General features: G+C 37.2%; 1 pseudogene; it reads right to left on the bottom strand.

Moving 5' to 3' along the window:
- Positions 1–6000: 6000 nt before the first annotated feature.
- Positions 6001–18513, bottom strand: part of LOC105527733 — a 24058-nt pseudogene continuing 11545 nt past the window's right edge.

Raw genomic sequence — 18513 nt, 5'->3', positions numbered from 1 at the left:
TTGTGCTTCCCTATAATAATTTTATTCCATTTTTACATTGAGTGATCAAATTTATTTATATTATTTATGCTTTAAGGAGGTTCTATTTTGGTGTATTTTGAGGATGTGTTTCAAGATTTAGACCTTGTCTTAGCAGTTCTTATAGCGCTGGCTTGGTAGTGGTGAATTATCTCAGCATTTTTTTTTTTATGTTGTTGCTGTTGTCTGGAAAAGACTGTATCTTTATTTAATTTATGAAGCTTAGTTTCACTGGATAGAAAATTCTTGGCAGATAATTGTTTTATTTAAGGACGCTAAAAATAGGACCCCAATTCCTTCTAGCTTATAGGGTTTCTGCTGATAAATCTGTTAATCTGATAGGTTTTCCTTTGTAGGTTACCTAATGCATTTGCTTCACAGCTCTTAAGATTCTTTCCTTCATCTTGACTTTGAATAACCCAATGACTGTGTGCCTAAGTGATGATCTTTTTGTGATGAATTTCCCAGGTGTTCTTTGAGCTTCTTGTATTTTGATGTCTAAATCTCTAACAAGGCCAGGGAAAGTTTCTTCAATTCTTCCCTCAAATATGTTTTCCAACCTTTTAGATTTCTCTTCTTCCTCAGGAACACCAATTATTCTCAAGTTTGAACATTTAAGATAGTCCCAAACTTCTTGGAGGATTTGTTCACTTTTGAAAATTCTTTTTTCTTTGTCTTTGATGGATTTGGTTAATTAGAAAGCCTTGTCTTTGAGCTTTGTTCTGATTATTCTATTTTGTTTCTCAGACTTTCCAGTGCATTTTGCATTTCCCTAAGTGTGTCCTTGATTTCCAGAAGTTGTAATTGTTTTTTATTTATGCTCTATTTCACTGAAGAGTTTTCCTTTCATATCCTGTATCATGTTAACTTTACCTTTCTCTGGTCCCTCTTTGATTAGCCTAATAATTGACCTCCTGAATTATTTTCCTGGCTAATCAGATATTTCGTTTCGGTTTGGATCCATTGCTGGCGAGCTGGTATGATATTTTGGGGGTATGAAAGAACCTTGTTTTGTCATATTACCAGCATTGTTTTTCTGGTTTCTTTTCATTAAAGTACACTATGTCAGAAGGAAGATCTGGGATTCAAGGGCTGCCGTTCAGATTATTTTATCCCACAGGGTGCTCCCTTGATGTGTGTTCTCCTTTTTCCCCTTGGAATGAGACTTTCTTGGAGCTGAACTGTAGTAATTGTTTTTGCTCTCCTGGGTCTAGCGACCCAGTGGAGCTACCAGGCTCCAGGCCAGTACTGGAGAGTGTCTGCAAAGAGTCCTGTGATACGATCCATCTTCAGGTCTTGCAGCTGTGGATACCAGCACCTGCTCCAGTGGAGATAGCAAGGGAGTGAAGTAGATTCTGCGAGGGTGCTTGGTTGTGTTTTTGTTTAGTGTGCTGCGTTTGTGTTGCTTGACCTGCAGCCAGCAAATGGCACTTTCAAGAACACATCAACTGTGGTCCTATAGGGAGGATGCAAGCTTGCCCAAGGGACACCTGGTTAAGTATTCAGGTTTCTCAGGTGGTGGGCAGGGCCATAGAGCTCCCAAGAAATTATGACCTTCGTCTTCAGCTACCAGAGCAATTAGAGAAAGACCACTGGGTGTGGGCAAGGATGAGCGTGTCTGAACTCAGCTTCTTCTTGGTCAGGGTTCACTGCAGCTGCTGTGGGCATGGGAGGTTCCCAGTCCAAATTAGTTATATTCCCAGGAGGATTATGGCTGCCTATTCTGAGTCATACATGTCGCCATGGAAGTGGGGGAAAGCTCGCAGTCACAGGCTTCACCATGCTCCCATGCAGCCCACAGTCCCAAAGGCCCATCTCACTCCCACCATGCCCCATCAACAGCACCAAGTCTATTTCCAGGCAGCCAGTGGCCAGGGCTGAGAACTTGCCCCAGACCATGAGCATCCCAGTTGAGAAAGCAAACAGACTCAGAGTTCTTCGGCATCTCAGGGAGCCTACAAGGGTTATCCAGGTCCTTCAAAGGGTCTGTGGATTCTCTCAGCATTCCTGGTATGTACTTGCTATAGTTCTTGGGACAAAAGTCTACAATCTGAGTCTCCACATGCTACTCTGTCAATCCAAGTGGGAGCTGCAACTAGTCCTGCCTCCTATCTGCCATCTTAATCTCTCTCTAAATTGTAAACTTGAAAATAGTCTTCTATGACTTATGTCCTGATATTTGGACATGCTGGGGTGGAAGTTGATCTTCCAAGGCCCCAAGAAGCCCCAGATTTTGCTGAGTGTAGCCCATGCAGTAGCTGTTATGCTTGGAGTTGTATGCTTATGGCTCTACCAGGATGAAATTGCACACTGGTGGCTTTACTGATTTGAGGCCTTGGAGATGACTCTATCCTCATGGCTAGACATTGCCCTAGGGGGGGCTCTCTGCAGTGACACAGCCCCAGTGGCCCGCGTTCCAAGGCCCTTTAAGGCATGCTCTGAAATGTAGGTGGAGGCAGTAATGTCCCTACAGCTCGTGCACTTTGTGCCTCCATGGAGATGGCACTGTACCAATGCTGTCATGGTTTACCATGAGTGCCTTCTGCAGGGGTAGCATGAGCCACACCTGGCTTGCTTGAGCCACAGCTGGAATGGCCAAGGAGTGAGTGCTGTACTAGAATGACAGGAGCAGAAAGTTGAAATCATCCTGCTCCCAAGACCCTGGCATTCTCGGCCGGTGATAGGTGGGGCAGTCCCAAAGATCTCTGAAATGTTTTCAGGGTTATTCTTTCATTGTCTTGATGAATAGTATCTGCTATTAATTTAATACTAATCTTCTTATCAAACTAATCTCCTCATTAAACAGTTGCTTAGCCATCCTTAGTAGGCTCTTCTGAACACACTTTATAATTATATGGCCAGGCTGATAATTTTCTAAATTTTAATATTCTGCTTCTCTTTTGATTATAAAATCTATCTTTAACTTTTTCTTTCTTCTTGCATTTTACTATAATCAGTTAAGAGAAGCTGTGCAGCACGTTCAACACTTTGCTTAGATATTTCTTCTGCCAAATACCCTAGTTCATCATTCTTAAATTCTACCTTACACAAAAGTGGTAGGATAGCAATACAATTCAGCCAAGTTTTTTTTTTTTTTTTTACTTTGTGACAAGGATGGCCTTTCCCACATTTTCCAATAAGACATTCCTCATTTTCTTCTAAGGCCTCATCAGAATGGCCTTTATTATCCATGTTTCTACCAACATTTTGTTCATAACCACTTTGATAATTTCTAAGACTGAGGCTTTTTGTATAGCTCTCCTCTTCTTATCAGCTTTCACCAGAATTGTCCTTAATTCTCCATTTATGGCAATACAGGCTTTTTCCAGCATTAATTTCACAACTGTTCCTGCCCCTATCCATTACCCACTTCCATCCACATCTTTAGGTATTTGTTATAGCAGTGCCTCCACTTCTTAGTACCAATATCTGTGTTAGTGTCTTTGTCCTACTATAAAATAATAACACAAACTGGGTTATTTATAAAAACATACATCTATTTCTCACAGCTCTAGAGGCTAGGAAGTCCAAGATCAATGTGCCAACAGGTTTGGTGTCTGGTGAGAGCCTGGTCTTTGCTTTCAGGATGGCATCTTATTGCTGCATCTTCCATTGGGGATTAATGCTGTGTCCTTACATGCTGAAAGGGGAGAAGAAAGTGAAACCACTCCCTCAAGTCCTTTTATAAGGGCCACCATCCATTCATAAGGGTGGAGCCTTCATGACTTAATCACTTTTCAATAGTTCCTGCCTCTTAATACCATCACTTTAGGGGTCAGGTTTCAACATATGAATTTTGGGGCCACATACATTCAGAAAAACTTTTATAAAATAAATACCAATTCTTCACAAACACTTAAAAAACAAGGGTAAAGGAACATTTCCCAGCTCATTCTATAAAGCCAGCATTGCCTTTGTATCAATCCAGATAATGAAATCAGAAGAAGATAAATCTGTAGACCAATATGCCTTTTAAATATAGATGCAAAATCCTCAACAAAATACTAACAAACTGAAACAAATAATATATAAAAAGGATTAAACACAATAGGCAAGTGGTATTTATCCCATAAATGCAAGATTAGTTCAACATCCACAAATAAATTAATAAAATATTCAGTATCATTATAATAAAGGAAGGAAAATGTGTTGTCTCCACAGATGCAGAAAAGGCTTTTGAAAAATTTAACATCCCTTAATGATAAAAAAAAAAAAACCTTTAAACCTAGAAATGAGAAGGAGCTTCCTCTGCCTGATAATGGACATCTATAAAAGCACCCATTGCTGCCATCATCATTATATTTAATAGTGAAAGTCTGGATCCTTTCTCTGTAATATCAGGAATAAGAGGAAGATTTTGGCTCCAATTACTTGTATTCATCATTGTACTGGAGGTGCCAGCTATGGCAATTAGGCAGGAAATGAATTGAAAACATCCATATCAGAAAGGAAAAGGTAAAACTACCACTATTTAGAATTAATAAAATAGCTCATAAAGGTTGAAGAATATAAGACCAATATACAAAAATTCACTACATTTCTATTACATTTGCAATGAACACCCAAAACTGTAGTTAAGAAAATCATCCCATTTACAATAGCAACAGAACAGATAAAATATCTAAGAATAAATTTAAACAACTTGTGGGTTCATTTTTTTAGTGGCACACTCGAGAAATTACAACATGCATTCTTAGTTTAGTAAACCTACTATACATTAGAATTTTTCTACTTCCTGGACAATTAAAAAACTTTGGAATAGGTTAACTTCATTTAATACCCTCACATTTTGTGTTATCTTTGTCACATATTTTAATCATGCATAACTGGCAAATATTTAATGTTCCACAGAATATAATTATTATATCCTTTAATGCTGTCCTGCTGATAATGAATTTCTAGGTTTTTGCCTTAGAAAGTTATTTTGTTGACATAATTTTAGAAATTGGTTGGGCATGGTGTCTCACGCTTATAATCCCAGCACTTTGAGAGGCTGAGGAAGGAGGATTGCTTGAGCCCAGGAGTTTGAGACCAGCCTGGGCTACGTAGTGAGACCCCATCTCTACAAAAAGTTTAGAAAAAGAAATTAGCTGGGCATGGTGGCTCACTGCTGTATTCCCAGCTGCTCAGGAGGCTGAGGCAGGAAGATTGCTTGAGTCCAGGAATTCCAGACTGCAGTGAGCCATGATCATACCACTCTACTCCAGACTGGGTGGCAGAGTGAGATTCTGTGTCCACAAAACAAAGCAAAACAAAACAATTTAGTTTTAAAAATTACTATACATATAATAAAATGCAAAAAATTAAATGTACAATTTGATGGGTTTTAACAAATACATACACCCATGTAACCACTACTAAATCAAGATGTGAAACATTTCTGGGACTCAAGAAAGTTATCTCATGCCCCTTTGTAGCAATCACCACCACTCTTTTTTTTTTTTTTTCAACTGAATTAGTCTCTTTTTATTCTCTTGGTAATCTCTTCCAAAGTTAACTACTTCCATTGTAGGTGAGGAAATGTATAAGACTTCATTTCACATGTTGGCACTGTCATAAGCATGGTTTTGCCTTTTACTGCAACTCAGAATTAAAACTTTAGATTCTTGATTATTTTATATTTCAGTCCTAGAAGTAATTTCCACTGAAGAAGTTATCTGATGACAGTCTTATTTTTCTAGTAGTGCCTTATAACCCAGCTCCAGCTTCTCCGGGAACACTACAAGATGTATTTAGCTTAAATATATATTAAACTAAAAGGTATTCTCTGAAATGAGTTTAAATACATTTTATTTTTAGACAACCTACATGACATGTTTTTCCTAAAAACAATGCCTCCACTCCAAGTAAGTCACAGTCAGCGTAAATGAAGAGCTCAAGATGACATCAGTTCCATTTGTCGTAAGTCCTGCTGTTGTGTGGATGACAAAAAGCAGGTAGTTTTGATGACAGGTGATAAATTCAAAGTAATTGCCAAATTTGTTAATAATTTTTCATTTCTAAATCATTCTTAAAGACAAGCATATGTAGGGTAACAGTGTCCTCACGGTAGTCCAGTAGAGCAACCAACACTGTCAAGATTCTTGTTTTCACCAATAAAGAACTGGTAGATTTTGAAATTAGCAAGGATGTGCTTGATTTGTTCAGCAACCCCTATCATGAAAGGTTTTACTCTTTCTGATCTCTGTTCTTCGTGTTTTCCTTTGATCGATTTCATGTAATGCGTTACGTACTTCTTACAGGCCTCTTTTTTGAAGCTTGTGTCCTGTGATAGTGTATGACATCAACACTAGTGATAACTGTGCTTTGGGTTTCTTTACCATCAGGGACTTCAGTAGAGGCGTTTCTACCAATAAGCGAGCCATCAATGTTATCCTCTGTCCTACTGACTATCTTCCCCTCCATCTCCAGGCACCGCCCTTCTGTGATCTCCTGGTTCTTGTAAATCTCATCCTGGCTGATGAGATCTGGATAGATAATCACGATGGTGGCTGAAGGGAGACGATGGTGGCGCTAGGTTAGCAGTGTCATAGAGCTCAGAGCTAATGCAGAGCAGCTGGAGCAGTGCTGAGGTAAGTGGGAAAGTGGGGGGAGAAGTCCAGGTAACCATCATTTTGTGTATCACTGCGCTAAATTTTGTCTATTTTAGTCATTTATATGCATGGGAACATGCAGTAAGTAGTCTTTTGTGTCTGGCTTTCTTAACATAAAATGTTTTTGTTATTCATCCATGTGGAATGTTCAAATAGTTTGTAATTTTCATTAATGAGTAGTCTTCTAGTGTATGAATGCATACAGTTCATACAGTATCTTCTTAATGGCCATTTGTGTTAGTTTCAGATTTTAGCTACTGTGAATAGAGAAGTATGACATTTTTTCTAAGTCTTTCTTTAGACCCATGTTTTTATTTCTCTTGGAGAAACAACTAAGAGTGGAATTGCTGGGTGATATGTTAGGTATATGTTTAACTTATATGAGAATTGCTAGATCTGTTCTCCAAAGTGGTTTATATGTTTTACACTCAAACCAGAAATGTATGTGACTTCAAGCTACATTGCATTTCACTCATACTTGGGATTGCCATTCATTTTAACTTTTGCTGTCCTTGTGTGAAGTGCTCTTTTGTGGTTTAATCTGCAATTTCCAGATGAGTAGTGAGGCTGAGCCATTTTTATGTTTTAATTGGCCATCATTATCTATTCTGCTAGGTTTCTAATAAGATGTACTGTGGATTTTTAAATGAAGGATGTGTGTATTTTTATTACTGAGTTGTAGTAATTTTTTATATATACTGGATACAACTTCTTGGTCAGATTTATGTATTATAAATATTATCTCCAAGTCTATGGTCTGCCTTTTTGTTTTTATAATAATGACTTCTGAAGAGCGAAATGTTTTAACTTTTATAGATATGGTATTTCAAGTTTTGCTTTTATGATTACTACCTTTGCGTTCTGTTTAAGAAATCATTGCCTACCCCAAAATCATGACGGAATTGTCCTTTGTTTCCTTGTACAATGTTCATATTTTTAGTTTTTACATTTCTGTCCATGATCCCTCTCAATTTAATATTTGTGTATGGTGTGAAGCCTTGGGTTCTGGGTTCAGTTTTTAAAAATAAAGCCAGCCAGATCATCTATCACCATTTGTTGAAAAAATACTCCTCCTTGCATTATTTTGGCATTATTCTCATTTCTGTTTAATGAACAGCTGCCAGTTTTATTATTACTATTTTTCTTTTCTTTGTTAAAGATAGAGTCTCTCTCTGTCCCCCAGGCTGGAGTGCAGTGGCACAGTCTTAGCTCACTGCAACCTCAACCTCCCGGGTTCAAGCGATTCTCCTGCCTCAGCCTCCTGAGTAGCTGGGATTACAGGCATGTGCCACAATGCCTGGCTAATGTTTGTATTTTTAGTAGAGATGGGGTTGTACCATGTTGGCCAGGTTGGTCTCTACCTCCTGACCTCAAGAGATTCACCCACCTGGGTTTCCCAAAATGCTGGGATTACAGGTATGTGCCACTGTGCCTGGCTGTATTATTACTATTTTTCTGATTGTGCCTTTTTATCCCAGATTGTTTTTGTTTTAGAAGTTTTACTGTGATCTTCTGAGATCTGAATTTCCTTATACTTATTCTATTTTGGGTTCATAATTCTCTTGAATTATGCTTTCTGTTTTTGGTTTATTGAGAAAGATTTTTGAGTATCATTTACTCAAATATTGCTTCCTCCCTATTATTTCTCACATAGCTTTGTAGGTTGCCAATTAAACATATGTCAAGAAGACATACCCTGTTTCTCCTCTACTCTTTTCTACATGTTCCACCTGTTTTTTTCCTCTTTGTCACTGCATATATTTTTTTCACCTATCAGGTTTAATGGTCCTCACTTCAGCTGTGTTTAACATGTCATTTTCCACATCCATTGAGTTAACTTCAGTTGTATTCTTCTCTAGTTCTATAGTTTCTATGTGTTTTTATAAATTTAAAACATATGTTCAATTTTGTCACATTTTTCTTATATTTTTGAACATGGTATATCAGTTATTTAATTAATATTGTATTACAAAAACTCAAAATATAGAACAAATGCAAGTTTATTACACGAAATGTTCTTATAACCTTCACATAAATCCATCAACAATTTACATTTGGCCACATTTGCTTTGGTGCTCTGTGTATGTGTGTGCATTTGTGTGTGTGTGTGTGTGTGTGTGTGTCTTCAATTACTATTATTTATTTTGCTGAACCTTTTAAGAGTGTGTTATGTGTATGACCCTCTATAGTGGATTGAATAGTGGATCTCCAAAATATATGTTCACCTAGAACCTCAGAATTATGACTTTATTTGGAGTTAGTTACTTGCAGGTACAATTAAGGTAAGGAGCTTGAAATGAGTTTATATTTGGTCAGGGTGGGCCCTTAAAGTCAATGAAGGATGTGCTTATAAGAAACAGAAAAGGAGAAAATACGAAAATGCAGAAGGAAACCATGTGCAGTGGAGGTAGAGACTGTAATTAAGCTGCAACTAACCAAAGGACGCCAGGATACACCACTAGCTGAAAGAGACAAGGAAGAAGTCTCTCATAGGGACACCAGGAGGATCATGGTCCTGCTGACATTTTGATTTCAGACATCTGGCCTCCAAAACTGAGATAATAAACGTGCATTGTTTTAAGCTGCCATCATACTTGTATAGTAGTCCTCCTTGCCTGTGGTTTCATATTCTGTAGGGTCACTTACCTCCTGCACTCAATTGTGGCTTGAAAATATTAGATGGGAAATTACAGAAATAAAAAACTCATAAGTTTTAAATTGAATGTCATACTGAGTATTGTGATGAAATCTCAACATCCCACTATATGCTGCACTGGAATCATCCATTTGTCTAGTGTATCTATAGTGTATAAGCTACCTACCCTTCAGTCATTTAATAGCCAACTCATTTATCAGATTGACTGTGGCAATATTGAAGTGCTTGTTTTCAAGTAACCGTTATTTTACTTAACAATGCCCCCCAAATGCAAGGGTAGTGAGCATATTATAATTGTTTAATTTTATTATTATAGTTGTTAATTTCTTACTGTGCCGAATTTATAAATTAAACTTTATTAGAGGTATGTATGTATAAGAGAAAACATTGTATATATAATATTTGATACTATCTCTAGTTTTGAGCATCTACTGGCTGTCTTGGAACATATACTTCATGGAGAAGAGGGGACTACTTTAATAATATCTTACAGCAGTCATAGTAAACTAATTCAACCCCAAAATATTTCACCATGTATATCCTGGAGCAAAGATATTCTTTGACATATATACAGTACAATTATCAAGTGAGAGCTGTTAACATTGTTATGTCACTATTATCTAATATACACTTCTTACCTAATTTCTCCATTTGCCTGAATAATATGATTTGTAGAATTTAATTTATTCAATTCAGGATCTAATCCAAAATTAAACGTTGCATTTACATGTATTTAGGCTACTTGAATCTGAAAAAGCACCTCAGTTTTTGTTTTTAAAACATTGATTTTTTTAAGAATATAGGTCAGTTGTTTTGTAAATTGTCCCTCAATGCTTGTCTGATTGTATTCTCGTTTGCAGTTTCAAAACATGTTAGAAAAAATATATGAATGACACTATTTTTTTCACTGAATCACATCAAGAAGCACATAATGTTAAGCTGTCTGATCATTGATGATGTTAACTTGGATCGCTTGATTAAGGTGATGCCTTTCATATTTATATACTATGAAGTTACCCCTTTTTAATCAATAAGTAATTTATTCAGAGACAAATGAGAACTGCATAAATATCTTGGCAACAAACAAGTTTCACCCAATAGTATTTTCATCCATTGATGATTCTTGCCTTAATCAATTATTACCATGACAGTAGCAAAATAGTGATATTTTAGTTATCATTTCTTGTACATGTATTAGTTTTACTTAGTAAACAAAAGCTTTTCCTCGTCTCATTTTCTTTCTTTCTCTACCTTCTTTCCTCCTTTCTATTTCTGTCTCTGTGCCTCTCTGTCTGCTTTCTCCTTCTCGTTGTCCATTTTTATTTACATTTATTAATGTGTAGATTCATAAATTATTCTTTTCAATTGCATTATAATCTGTTACTGATATTTTTCATGTTTTATTGTACCAGATTTAGCCAGTATGAGCTAACAATTTCTAATTTTAATCCAACATTTAAAATCACATGGTCTTCTTTATCCTCTCTGCTTACATATTCATATCTACTTCCTTTCACAATCATAATCTTGCCTCCCTCTCCCAAAGGAATATATTTTCTTCTATGGGACACCAAAGATAATAGATACAGAATAGTTTTATCCATACCACGACCATAAGCAAACCTACTAAATGAAGTAGATTTCTTTCCAGTTCTTTCCATTTTTAACCTGAAAGTGTGTGTCTAAAATTTGCTTGTATTCGTCTTCCCCTTGTGTCTTTATTCTATGCATTTGATATACCATTACATATATATTTTATATTTTAATTTAGTTTTAGAGTTTTCTAAAATGTTTACTGATTGAATTTCATTTTTGATTATGTATTAATTCAATATGCTTCCAGTTTTCACAATTATAAAATGGTACATACAGAGAATTGCCACTCAATCTTCTCTTCTTCCCATATTATCGTCACTTCTTGCCTGTGGTTAACCAATTTCACTGGATTCTGGTTATCCTTATGTTTATTTTTAAAAACTACGTAAGTTATATATACGTGAGCTTTTCCCTTAAAATTTTTCCTGATAATCCATAACAGGTGATAGAGATCCCCTTTATTACTTCCTGCATAGTCATGCGTTGTGTATATATATTAGGTTGGTGCAAAAGTTGTTATTGCAGTTTTTGCAATTACTTTTAATGGCAACAACTGCAATTACTTTTGCACCAACATACATAGTATAGCCCGGGAACTACTCACTCTGGGTCTCCTCTCTGCTGAGGGCTGCACACAAGCCGGGATGAGCTGCCTGTGGAAAGGAGCTACCACTTCAGGTCTCCTGAGAGCTGTAGGTAGGTTAGTTTTGCATCACTGATTTAAGCAATTTTCTGTGTATGGGCGTTTACATGGTATTCAATATTTTGTTATATAACACATAATATCCCAATGCATGAAGGCACAAATATGTATTTTCTTGCTGTTGGTGGTGTATCTTGGGGGTGAATTCCTAAAGTGATATTGTTTGGTCAAAAGTTAAATGTATAAGTAGTTTTGGGTTACTATTGGTAACTTTCCTTCCATAGGATTTGTACCATGTTGCTTTTCCATTAGCAATGTGTAAGAATGCCTGTTTCCCTGTAGCCTCCCCAACAGCTTGTGTTATCAAGATTTTGGATATTTAACAAACCTGAGGGTGAGAAATTACATTTCTTAATTTTTGTCTATCTTATCTTTAGTAATGTTTAATAATTTATATGCTTCAGATGATTTTATAATATATCCGAGATTTATCTATTAATGATTCTTGCCCATTTTCTATCAATTTTTGGTCTTTTCTTAATTTTTCTTTTCATAATGTGACTTTCCTTGATTATGTATTACAAATGTATTCTAGTTTGTCTTTTTATTGACATTGCTTACAGTTGGCTTTGCTGTTATTTTTGCTATGGAAAGGTTTGCTAAATGAATTCATTTTTATTTTAGAATTAAAATTTTCGATGTTTTCTTTTATTGTGTTGCAATTTTGGATCATTATTAGAAAACATTGTTTTTTAGAGCCAGATTGCAAATTACCCCACATTTTCTTCTAGTGCATTTGATGGCAGCAGCGGAGCTGCAGTGGGGTATGCATGACTGGGACTGCTAACTCCGCGGAGCTGGCAGGAGCTGGGAACAGGTGGGAGCCCCACCCCCTTCCAAGTGGGTGGGGCATGAGCTCTGTGCTCCGGAGTGTAACTGCAGCTGCCCAGCCACGACTGCAGACTCAGGCACCCCTGTGGTCTTGGGGGCCCAGGAAATCCCCCTGCCCCCACGGGCTCAGAAGTGCCTCCTACTGCTGCCTGGCCTCTCTCCGCTCCCAGCGTCCACTCTGAGTTTGGAGCAAAGTTGTGGCCGAGCTCAGGCTCTGTCATGACCTGGCTGGGTGTGCACACACTCAAGGTAGCACTGACACACCAGCCCCTTGCCGCCTCGGCTCCACTCCATAATTTGGGCACTGATGAACATGGGAGGGAGGTCAAGAGGGGGCTGAGGACGGCTTGGTGTGGACCTGCAGGCACCTCTTGGCATGAACAGCCTGGGCACCATGAATGACAGCAGAAGGTGGACAGGATCCTGGGCGGAAAGGGGCACGTCCCTGGAGAAACCCCGCCTTCAAGCCAGGGAGGGCCTAAAGCCTGGGGCCTGGGCTGCCAGTTGCACAGACCAGAGTGAGAACTTATGGTGCTTTTTCTGGGCCCGCCCATGGCCAGCCGTAGACTAGTCAGCCCACTCTTCCTCCCTTGTGAAACCCATAAAAACCCCCAGAGTCACCCAGAATTGGACAGATGACAAGACAACTGGACTGCAGAGAGGAGCTACCCATTCTAGAGCTCCTCTCTAATGAGGGCTGTGGAGATGTTGGGGCAATTTGCCTGCAGATAGGAGCTACCCATTTGGGAACTCCTCTCCACTGAGGACTATGCACTTGATGGGATGACCTGCTTGTGGAGAAGAGCTACTCTCTGTGGGTCTCCTCTCAGCTGAGGGTTACACAGATGCTGGGACCACCTGCCTGTGGAAAGGGGATACCCACTTTGGGTCTCCTGAGAGCTGTACTGCCACTCAATAAAGCACGACTTCACCTTGCTCACCCTCCAGTTGTCTGCATACCTCATTTTTCCTGGATATGGGACAAGAACTTGGGACCAGAAAAATGGCAGGACTAAAAGAGCTGTAACACAAGCAGAACTGTAACCCCCACCCCAACACCGCTGGCCACATTGTGGTTGACGAGAAGGAGAAAAGTAGAGAAGAGCTGCAGTCCTTTGGGAATCACAAACCTAGGAGCTCCCTGAGCCAGGGCTGTGAAACCTTCTTTGGGGCTCTGTAGTTCCTGGCATCTCCAAGCTTCCAGGTGCCATCGTGTTCCCCAGTGCCTGAGACAGAAGCCACTTGCAATACGCTTGGTCCAGCTACAGCCTTGCAGGGAGCCTGTGCCTGTGCCTGTGCCAGTGCCTGTGCCTGGAGCTGCCCACCCCGCCACAGCCAGCTTGCCTGGCTGTGCACAGTGGCTGGCCCCCGCGTTTGCTTGTTCACGCAACCCTCACCGCTCTGTGCTTGGCTCAATCTTGGCAGGCATGGGATCCGGGCAGGAGCGAAAACAGAGTGCAGCCTGTCAGGCCCAGTGGGTGGAATAGGCTTAGTGGGCCCAAGCAAAACTTGGCCAAAGGCCACAGAGGTTGCTGGCTGGTGAAGCAACACCCTAAAGAACCTGTGAAACATGTATGGCTACATTTATATTTTACATTCAGAATTCTAATTCATCTGGATTTTTTTTTTCTGTGTACAGGGAAAAGTGTGAATCCATTTTTATCATTTTCTAAATGACTGTTCAGTTGTTCCAACATGTTTTGATAAAATGTCCATATTTGTCTCTGTGATTTGAAATTACTACCTTTATTGTGTAGTAAATTTTACTATGTTCTTAGCTGTTGTATTTTCTATTATATTCCACTGGTCTCACTGTTATTTCTTCACCAGTTAAACATGGTTTCAATTGTAGAAACTTTATAGTATGTTTTAAAATCTGGTGGCACTATTCCTTTCCTATTGCTCTTATTTTTATGAGTTGTCCTAAGTGTTCATGTGTATTATTTTTTCACGTGAACTCCACAAATACTAGGAGAAAAAAATATCTTCCTGGTATTTTATTAGAGTTGCATTAAATTTATGCATAAACTAAGAGATAAGAGAGACATAACATCTTGTTGAGATTGACACATCATAATCAAGAACAAGCAATGTCATTTCACTTTTGCACATCTTCCTTTTTGTCTTCCAGGAGATGCTAATCATTTTCCTTATATAGTTTTTAAATAGTCTTCCCTTAGTATTACATAGCTTGTCATTATTTTAATGGCTAATTCTGACAGCTTCATTATTTGGCTTCTTTGTGGATATCTTTGTATTGTGCATATTTTTTTCTGGATTTTAGATCATTTGATCTTGAGTCCTAGTATGCCGGTTAATTTTTTACATTCAGTGCAAGTTATTATGTGTGATAAAATATAAAGATAACTTAAGCTTTTGCATATGGCTTATAATCTGGGGGAGATCCCTTTAATTCAGACACAGTTTGCACTTATTAGAGGCTTAATTTCAGTCTTTCAGATGGCTGGTCCATCTTTGGTGCATTCCTACATTACTGTAGATTACACACCTGCAAAGTAGATTATTTTACCAAGGCCAAACATCTTGACTACTCCTAAACTCCAATTTCTGTCTCCGTTGCTTCATAAGAATGCTGACAGCTATGCTCAAATTCTTAGCTTTCTGGCCACCACTTGTGAACTTACAAATGCCTATGGAGGAATAATAGTGCCAAATGTTGGACTCATTTCTTTGTGTTTCCATTTTCTCTGGGATTTTGATCCTTCAAATTCTAACTTTATTTATGACTTTCAGATGCCTTCAAAAAGATTTTTTTCAAAACACATTTCTTTTTGAAATATGTGTAGTTTCACAGGACATTATCAAAATAGTACAGAGAGGTACAGTATGCCCTTCACCCAATTTTCTGCAATATTTACATTTTACATAGTTAAATGACAAAACCAAATCAGGATATAAATGTTGGTAAAATAAGTGTGCATAGTTCTTATGCCATTGTGTCCAGTATGTATATGCATGAAAATACCATTGCAATCAAAATACAGAATTCTATATTTTAAAAAAAACTACCTTAAGTACTTTATTCAGCTTTCCCATTGGTTCTTAGAAGTAAGGTTGATCTAATCCCAGCTATATCATCATGGTCCAAAGCAGATCTTCTAAAATTAGCTTTATAATATTTATTTTTTGTATTTTATATTAGGAATTTTCTGACATTTTTCTAACTCTGAGATGATGTATATTGTGTGAAAGTTTAAGACGGAGTTTGAATAATTCTCCTTTGCTTCCCTATAGTTCCTAGTGGGGAGCCAGATAAGTAGTAGGATTGAAAAACATAATTATTTAATGATATTTAACAGTAAGCTTCTTTCTGTAGTCATAGCTACAAAAAATGTCTTTATGGCACTGCATTTAAGCTGTAATCATCATTTCTAGTTTACCTACATGGCAGAGATGTAGTTTAACTTATTGTGTTGGTAGATTCAAGCCAACTGAATCATGCTTGGCTTGTTCTTGAACAATTTTATATCTCCATATACACACACTTAAAGGGTTTCAAAATGTTTCTAAAACCACAAAATTTAAGTCACATGGTGAACTAAACTTCTGTATCACTGTGGAAAAACTTAAATTTCATGTTAAATCATGTGAGCATTTACTGGTGAATACATATTAGTGGCTACTCAGCAGAGCAGTGCTGCTTATTGAAACATACTTTAGGAAGTACGTGGTATTATAAGTGCACATAATGGTTAAAATGTGAAAAGTAATATTTCAGGTGGAAAATGTCACCAATAGCCATGTAGTTAATCCAGGGAACCAGTTTGTTAGAACTGTATAGCTATAAGAATATTAGAGTTTAAGTCCATGACTTTGTATAATGGAAGGGAAAATGAAGGGGGAAGGCAGAAAGTAATTAGAAAAAGCACAGGGTAAGAAAATCAGTTCAAAGGCATATTATCTAATGTATCAAGTTTTGGGCTTTCACGTATTTTTAAATGGGATTGTCAAATAAAGAGAAATCTGGACTTAGATAAGAAGAAGCTTTATTAGGAAGAAAGACTATTGCGATAGGAAGAATACTCTGATGTTAGAAATCTGCAAGTGTCCCAAAAGCAAATAGAAAAGGATTTTCTTTTGTAGAGAGGGGTAAGCAATAATTATGGGGAAGTAAGGCAAATGAGAGGAAATAATCATAGGGGTCTGACAGGGAATGTGTTCTACTGTGGTCAACTGCTCTCGGGATAATCTGATTAAGGTAATATTTTCAGCCTTTTAGAGTTTTCTCAGGCTGAGAGCAAGCAGAGTTCAGGAGGCTGTAAGGAAAATAGAAGCCTGACTAAAGTTTGGTCAAGACAAAGCAGAAGGTAAGCAATTTAAAATTGTGGCCACCTGGTCAAGAGCCAACAGTACGCAAGGATGCTCTGTTACTAAAGGCTTTCTAGTGGACAATAAATGGCCTCTTTTTATGTGCTATAGAAGAAAGTTATTTATTTTTAATATAGTGATAATTTTACCTATGTGACTTCAAAAATTTATTCTAACTTGAAGAACAATTTATTTTATGATTCAGTAAGGGTTAGTATTTCTACAAAAAAAGACAGAGGTTGCCTTAATGTACATTCCTGGAAAATATGATTTGGTACATCATCTAATCATTTTGTATAGCACCTTTCAATAAAATTTAGTAAAATTCTTTAAAAGCAAGCTTTGCAACCATCATTTTGTAGATTTCGCAAATGACTTATTCAGAATTAGGCATTTCAGAATATTTATTATTTCAGACTGAACAGAATTGCTCTCTTTAGGATATATACTTCTTCCCTAGGAATGCAATAATAGTGTGGAAAATATGTGCAGTATTAACATTTAGATAGGTATCATGGGAAAAGTGAAGCTTAAAATTTACCTAGAGTGAAGAAAAAAGAGAAAAGGTTTTGGTTAAATCTTATCAGACTCACCACTAGTCCATCAATTCAGTCAGCTTGGGAGCGATGTTACTTTTCAAGCTCTCATGAAAAGACTTCCTGATTTGTAAAGGAGGCAAATTTATTTATGTAAATTGACTATTTGGCAGTACTTCTGCTTCTTTTAGTGTTTAGTCCCACCTCTGATAAGACAGGTCTAATTTCATTTCCATTAAAATGCAATGAAAGCACATTTATGAATTTAATAATTTCTTGCCTGAGTTTGATAGGAGCATTAAAGTTGTTAGCTATGGACTGTTGTTAATAAATATTGCTTTTTTAATTAAAGTAGACCAAGAGTCACTGGCCAATAATTTTTTTCTATAGACTATGAAAAAAAAATCGGTAAAAGAAATAGCAATTTGCCCAGGGGTTTGTTTAATTGGACATTCCTGCTTATCTCATTGTCAAATTATTTTTAAACCTAAGCCTTTCTATATAATTTAAATGTTGCTTTACTTTGTTTTGCATACCTTATTCATCTTCCTGAAAGGAACATGAAGAAAATATGAATTTAGGCCTTGTAGCACAGCTTGAAAAGAGAAAACTGACATTATGAATCTTTCTTTTTTCTTTCAGAAGGCTTTCTTAAATACTTACTTTTTTTTGCTCCTACTTTTTATACTTTTATATGAACTGCCTATGTAAATATCAATGTTTCTGATAAATTAGTATGCCTCCTGGGTCCATAGCCTTCCTGATGAAGTAGTATTTAGCTGAAGCTTTTTTGCATAATCTGCATAGTAAACAACTATTTGTTCTTTAACAAAAAAGGGAAATATGTGCGAAAATTATAAAAAATAATAAATACAAAAGGATTTAAAGATTATGAGAATCACTGGTAACAGAACTAATTTTGATTTCCTGCCTAATTTAAGTTTCTGACTCATCCTTGTTCTGCAAAAAATGAATTTACCTTTTTTATCACTTAAAATCATGACTAAATTGATAGATCAGATGAGATAAACAAGTTTTGTGGTATAAAGAGGTGTATCTTTTGGGGCAAAATACAGAGAAACTTTATATACAAACCAGAAACAGTGGGTTGCATGAATTAAAGTGCTAAAACAATATGTCTACAATTTAGAGTTTCTTAGTCATAATTGCTTAAAATATATAAATCCTGAATTTACAGGTTCTTAGTTTCCTTGACAGAATACTGGCACACCTCTTAGTCAAGTCTAACAC

Source organism: Colobus angolensis, unplaced genomic scaffold (genome assembly GCF_000951035.1).
Source record: "Colobus angolensis palliatus isolate OR3802 unplaced genomic scaffold, Cang.pa_1.0 Scaffold646, whole genome shotgun sequence".
NCBI lineage: Eukaryota > Metazoa > Chordata > Mammalia > Primates > Cercopithecidae > Colobus > Colobus angolensis.
Note: the sequence above shows the minus strand (reverse complement) of the source record. Positions and strands in the feature narration are given on the sequence as shown.